Here is a 7,205-nt window from a genome sequence, read left to right as displayed (position 1 = left end):
TCAACCACATGAAAATCACAAAATCATAATAAATCTCTGTATCATCACAAAAACATGTCCCAAGATCTCAAACAATTAAATCCTCTCTCGTGTGTACGAATCATGCCGGTGCCTTCCCGCGATCCTCACTAGTACCTGAAACACATCACACAACAACTGTAAGCATAAAAGCTTAGTGAGTTCCCCAATATACCACATACAACACATATGCCACTCGAGGCTACAATACGACCCTCCGTTCCGATGTGTCTCAGCGGGACCCTCCAGTCCCGTAGCTCGTTGGACCCTCTGGTCCGGTCATAGCTCGTTGGACCCTCCGGTCCGGTCTATATCGTTGGACCCTCCGGTCCGGTCTATATCGTCGGACAGATCTCGGCTTCCAAGAACTCAACAACTCATAAAGCTATGAACTTGGGGACAAAAACCCTAAAACTTCTCTTTACAAAGCATGAACAGAAAAGATGTCAAGCTTGAAGCTTTTTACCTCAAGATAAAGCTTCTTTCACTGCTAATCTCGGATCCACAAGCATGAGCTCTAACTCTTCCTCTTCCAAAGCTTTTCACTTCACTCAAATGGCTAAGAACACACCAACAAGCTCTTCCAAGGCACTTCCTTGCTATATGAAAGATAATTAGGGTTTTGAGGAGATAAGTCTCTGAAGAAGGGTGGCCAACAAAGGGTCATAAGGTTCTTTAAATAGGGAGGCTCAAAGGATTATGGTTTTGCATCTGGGCCGGTTACGCCTAGCGTAACCTTGGTACGCCCAGCGTACCCGGATGAACCCGCGTAACAATTAAGCGCGCGAGTACGCGCAGCGTACTCCTCAGTACGCCCAGCGTACTCACGAGCCTAGCATTTCCTTTTAAGGGCCAACTTGACAAATTAGAAAAGAAGAAGGGCTAAATAGATGTACCTGAATTTCGGGCTGTTACATTGGCCTTGGAAGGAGGGAGGCACAATGAGGCAATGTAAAGAAGCCCTTTTTTGCTTTAGTCAATAATTAGGGTTTTGGACTTTCAGGTTAGAATGTGGCCTAATTTCTAATTAGGTTTTTATGCTTGTGTGATAGGCAAAGTAGTTCGCGAGTCATCCGCTATGTGCAATTTGATACCTACTGTCTGAGGTGGGTCTTCCTTTGTAGTATCTGTGGGTCAAAGGCACTAATGTCGGCCGACTAGTTTATGATGCGCTGAGATGATTGTCTTTGTTACAAGTGTCACTTATGAATGTATTTGCTTGATGACTTTGTGATTCATGTTATGATATTATGTGGTAGTAGTAGGGGCGAAATAGACCCGGTATCTGGTTGAGATAGACCGAAGTGGATTGCAAGCACCCAAGAATGCTTGATAGTATCCGCTTGAAATAGACCGAAGGGATAGGCAAGTACCCATATATGCTTGGTAGTATCTGATTGAAATAGACAACAACCAGATACGCTTGGCAGTAGGTTTTTTTAGTATGTGTTATGTTGGGGAAACACACTAAGCTTTGTGCTTCTAGTTTTCAGTGTATGTTTCAGGTACTTCCAGTTCAAATGGGAAGGGCCCGACCTGGTCGCACTGCATCACCCTATGATTTCCACACTTAGTGATTTTGGGAACTTGTACTCTGGTTGCATGTTACTATGATACTCTTTTGACTATTTTGATATTAGTTTCATGTGATTTGAATGAAATCAAAAAAAAGTTTATCTGTACTTTTTGGATGTTACAGTAAAGTTTCCGCAGTCATAATCCTTGAGTAGTTCTAGCCAGCGTCTATGTCCCATGATTAACTCTTTTTGATCAAAGAGATGTTGAATAGTCCTATGATTACTAAAACACTTACACTCTATGTTGTAAAGATAATGTCTCCATATCTTTAGCACAAAAATTACTGCTGTGAACTCCAAATCATGAGTGAGGTAGTTTTGTTCGTGGATTTAAAACACATCCTAACCTAACTCTAGATGCATCATTGTAAACTGCGATGTCTTCAACTCCACCGGGTAAAGCAAGGATTGGTGCTTCACACAATCACTTATTCAATTTCTCAAAAGATTTTTCATGTTTCTCACTCCATATGTAGGTAACCCATTCGTTGGTCAACGCTATCAATGGAGTAGCTTTTGAAGAAAAGCATTTGATAAACCTTCGGTAGTATCCATCTAATCCCGGAAAAATATTGATCTTAGTGTGACTTTTTAGTAGTTCCCACTTCATCACTACGTCAATCATTGTTGGGTCAACTATTATACCTACTTAGTTACCCACATGACCCAAGAATTGCACCTCTCGGATAAAAAAATCATATTTAGAGAACTTTGCACACAACTTCTCTTTCTTTAGAAGTTCTAATACTTCACGCAAATGATTGCCATGCTCCTGCTAGCTCTTTGAGCATATCAAAATATCATCGATGAACACTATTATAAAACTATCGAGGAAAGGTTTACAAACTCGATTCATGAGATCCATAAATGTTGTTGGAGCATTGGTCAGTCCAACCAACATAACCAAAAACTCGTAGTGTCCATATCTCGTTCTGAAAGCTATCTTCTCAATGTCTTGTTCTCTCACCTTTAGTTGATGATACTTCGACCTGAGATCATTATTTGAAAAATAGCTTGTGCCTTGCAGTTGATCAAACAAGTCATCAATTCTAGGTAGTGGGTATTTATTCATCATTATAGCTTTATTCAATTCTCTGTAGTCGATGCACATTTTCATGCTTCCATCCTTCTTTTTCGCGAATAACACCTGAGCTCCCCAGGTTGAAGAAATAGGTCTAATAAAACCTTTATCAAACAATTCAATCCGTGTCATCCTAAGCTCCTTCATCTCGATTGGTGCTAGTCCGTTTAGTGCGTTAGTTATTAGTGTTGCTCCTGGCAATAAGTTTATTCAGAACTCCACTTGTCTATCAATGGTAGTCCAAGAAGATCTTTGAGAAATACTTCCAGAAAGTCACACACCGCTATTATTCTCTGCATTTCCTTTTTCTCCGTTTTGCATCGATCACTAATGCAAGATATGATGTACATCCCTTGGCCAAACTCTTCATGGCTTTCATCATGGACATGATTCCAGAATTCACTCGGTGTTTTTCCCCGTACACCATAAATGGTTCTCTTCCAGGAGGGTTTACTCTCATCACCTACTTTCTACATAGTATCTCAGCATTGTTTGCACTAAGCCAATCCATTCCTAGTACTACATCGAAACCATTTAAGTCAATGTTCCATAATTCGTTGTGGAACTTATTCCCATTCAATTCAATGACGATGTATCTTATACAATCACTAACAAGTACGATCTTACGTCTAGCAACTTCTACTAGTAAGGAATTTTTTTAGTTTGCTTACAGGAAATGCAAGTTTTCTACCAAATTTATGAGAATTAAAGGAGTAGTTTTCTCCATAATCAAAAAAGTATGTTGGCAGGAAAATCATTTACTAGAAATGTACATGAAGCAACATTTGCTTCCTCTTTTGCTGCTCCGAGAGTCATCTGAAATGCTCGTGCCTTTCGTTTTGATGGCACATTTGACTTTGCAGCTTCCTTCTTCTTTGGGCAGTCCTTCAAAATATACCCATCCTGCGACAACCTGAAATTTTCTTTTGTATGAATTCTACAGTCAAACACTTCAAATAAAAGTCAAATTCATTTCTGCAAATTTTTAGCTCGGTTTAAAGTCCGGTTGGGTATTTTTAAATATTTATTCTTCGAAAGAATAAACGAGAGGAAGTATTTTTTATTTAGTGGGGAAACAAATAAGACATTTAACACCATAATAAGGTGTTTACGGCCAAACATGGGGAGTTTGGGCCGTAAACTCCTCTTGGCCATGAACTCATGCTTAAGGCATGAGTTTACTCCTCATTTTACCCACTTCTCACTTCCAAGCTCAAGAACACCCAACTTTCTCTCTCAAGTATCATAACATACTTCTTCCAATCTTCCACAAATGTAAGTGTTTCTTCTCTTGATTTGTTGTTATAACACTTCATCTAGTAGTTATACATGATTTCATCCATGAAATCTTGTCTTTTTCATAGATCTTCAAGTGTTCTTCAAAACACCAAGAACACCAAGAACACACACTAGTGTTCTTGGACTTTAAACACTCTTACAAGCTTCCTATAAGTAAGTACACTCCTCCTAACTAGTTATTTACTTAGAATACTTGTTAAACCATTGAAAAACACCAAGAATCCCCAAGAACACATGGGTTTACAGTCAAGGCATCTCCTTGAACCGTAAACACCATCAAGTGGTGCATAAGTGCCACCATTACCTTCTAGGGCTTGGATATTGGACTAGAACCTAGCATGCATAAGCTAAAGACCTTAAACCACGAAATGGTAGGAGTTACCATGGGTTTACGGCCGTAAACTCATGGGTTTATGACCGTAAACTCCATGGGAGTTGGTCCCAAAACCGTAAACTCCAATGAAGGGCCATTTTGAGCCCTAGTCCCTTCCTAAGCCTTGGATACAAGTATAGAACACTTCCTTGTGTGGTATAAGACCTTAAAACTCAAAATGGTACTAATTACCATGAGTTTACGGCCGTAAACTCATGGGGGAAATGACCATGGGCCGTAAACTCATGTGTTGTTACCATATGGGAAGTAAACTCCAATGTGAGGCCATACTCTCTTTAGATGCAACCCTTTATTACTCCTAACACTTGAATCAAAGTGTTATCCATGTATTAGGGTGTCTTTACTTGATGAATTGGTTGTTAAATGACTAATTCGATACATATATGTATCATTACATGTTAAATAGGATCCGAGTGTGTGTTCAAGTCCTCACTTGACACTTAGCATCCTATCCGACACTTCCATCCAAATCACTCACTACAGGTGAGTTCATATCCCTTAATCAACATTCGAAATGATTTTAAATGCTTTTATGGGGGAGAATACAAGTTGAAATATTCTAGTTATTGCTTTAATCACATGCGATTAATGACTAGAACAAACAGAAAGATTTACTACTACTTTCAAGTTACTATCCAATTTATGGTTTTCAAGCGTTTCAAAACCCTTTTATTAAACTTTTAAATACTAATACTGTTTCCAAAACTCTTTAAACTTGCATTATTTTCAAACTCATATCTATACTAATATATTTATATAAGTAAGACTTGAAGGACTTAGGACTGATAGCTCACCTTATTTCCTGTTCCTTGTTTGGATGTGGACTTAGGGTATCCTGTTGTTTGTCCGATTGTTGTTGAATTCTTAGTTATATATCATATATATATGTGTTGGGTATAAAAGCTTTCACTTCAGTACAGTACCTTTATGTAACAAAGGCATACAAACAACCTTACTATTTAACTATAATAGGTATAGTTAAGGGATTACCACTCACTATTACTATTATAACGACCCATACAAGAGTCAGTACATTTATGAGTCACTACATAAGTACTACATTGGGAAACAATACATGCTATACACTATACAAGAGAACATACTATACAATATACAAAGGAACATACTATATACTAGAAAGGAGAAAACATCAATACACTATGAACTACTATACAAACATTTGAATACTATAATAGAAAGTGACACACTACTTCTCGATACGACACTTCATTATGTTATCGCTTTGTAACCAGAGTCTCCTGGAGGGAGAGCGGGTATTGTGTGTATAGATCTATACGGGACAGACACTCCCACATCCTGACTGCTAGCTACAGTCCCAGCCGAAAGGCCAAGGGGTGACAGAATGCTGCCTCACTATATATGACCTGGAGGGTCATCAGTTATTCAGCCGTCGATCAGCATGGTTACATACGAGTTCACATTCAAACCTTTAATTAACCAATTAAGAATTAAAGGCAAAAATAGACTTTTCGAGGCGTATTGTTCATTTAATACCACCTGGAGTCTACATGTTACTACTTTAGAAACTACGAGGTGTACTGTACATTTAGTACTACTTGGAGTCTGTATTTCATTACTTTGTGATTCCATCACATACTCGTTTAAGTAAACAATATTTTCATAATGATAGTTTCACTGGGGAAAACCCTTACATTTACGAAAGAACAAACATTTAAACAATCGGGTCTTGGTAGAAGACTACATCTTACTAGAAAATATAGGATTTTCTAGGGAGTATACTATTTACAAACATTTGAAAACAGTTACTACATTACATTATTACAAACATTTTTATACAAGCAATGACACTAATTACTTATGAACTCACCAGCTTTATGCTGATAAACTCTTTCAAAATAACTTGTATTCTCAGGTCATCAGTAGACAGGTACAGATGAAGCTTTTGAGAAGATGGAGCACATACAAGACTCATCTTTTATTTTGATTATACTTTTGGTGTCTTACAAACTATACAGAACACGCTTGTATTATAATTATTATATTAATGCAATGGATGTTGTTGCTTGTCTTTACTATTATGCATTGTTGTGATACTGTATATGACGTCCTCCACCCCAGAACGTTTCTGCCGTTCCTGTTTTGGGGTGTGACAGATTGGTATCAGAACACTGTTTATAGTGAATCAAGTATATCAACCCATAAAAGATATACAAACTATAAACACATCGGGATTAAAACACTCTGACCAAGAATATATACTTTTAAATAATAAAATATTTAACTAAGTATATATATACATCTATTCGTACCAAGGTCAGTATCATACTAGAACATAAAAAAAGTATTATGATTGTTGAACATCACAATTAGGCTTAGAGACATATAGTCAAACCTAAGGGGATATAGCCTGATCAACTATATTTTCTGAGGAGTGACTAGCATGTGCCTAAGAATGATTGTAATGTTGCAACAAGTCTAAAAACTTACCAACACTACTACAACAAGAACATTAGAACAGAATACTATAGGAGTATTTTGCATTACTATAAATTACATATGTGAGAACTAAAAAGGTCGTTACTAGTAGGGCAATAGTTGCTAAGTGGATACTCTAAGGTTACATGTGACTAAGGCGCTATAGACTTAGAATCTGTGATCTTTGCTTTACTTCCTGTTCCTTGTGTGGTTGTGGACTTAGAGTTAGGGTCACTTATTTGAAGGTCTATCCTGTTTTGGTTGCATGTAATTGGTATGCACTATGCAAGTATTGAATCAACTAATAACGATCATCTTATAAATATCTTAGATAAGTACGTCTATTAACAATTCTTTCCCCATTCTCGCGTAGATAACA

Source organism: Lactuca virosa, chromosome 3, assembly GCF_052849685.1.
Source record: "Lactuca virosa cultivar CGN04683 chromosome 3, Lactuca_virosa_CGN04683_v6, whole genome shotgun sequence".
Classification (NCBI taxonomy): domain Eukaryota; kingdom Viridiplantae; phylum Streptophyta; class Magnoliopsida; order Asterales; family Asteraceae; genus Lactuca; species Lactuca virosa.
The sequence above is the reverse complement of the archived record's forward strand: the minus strand, read 5'-3'. Positions refer to the sequence as shown.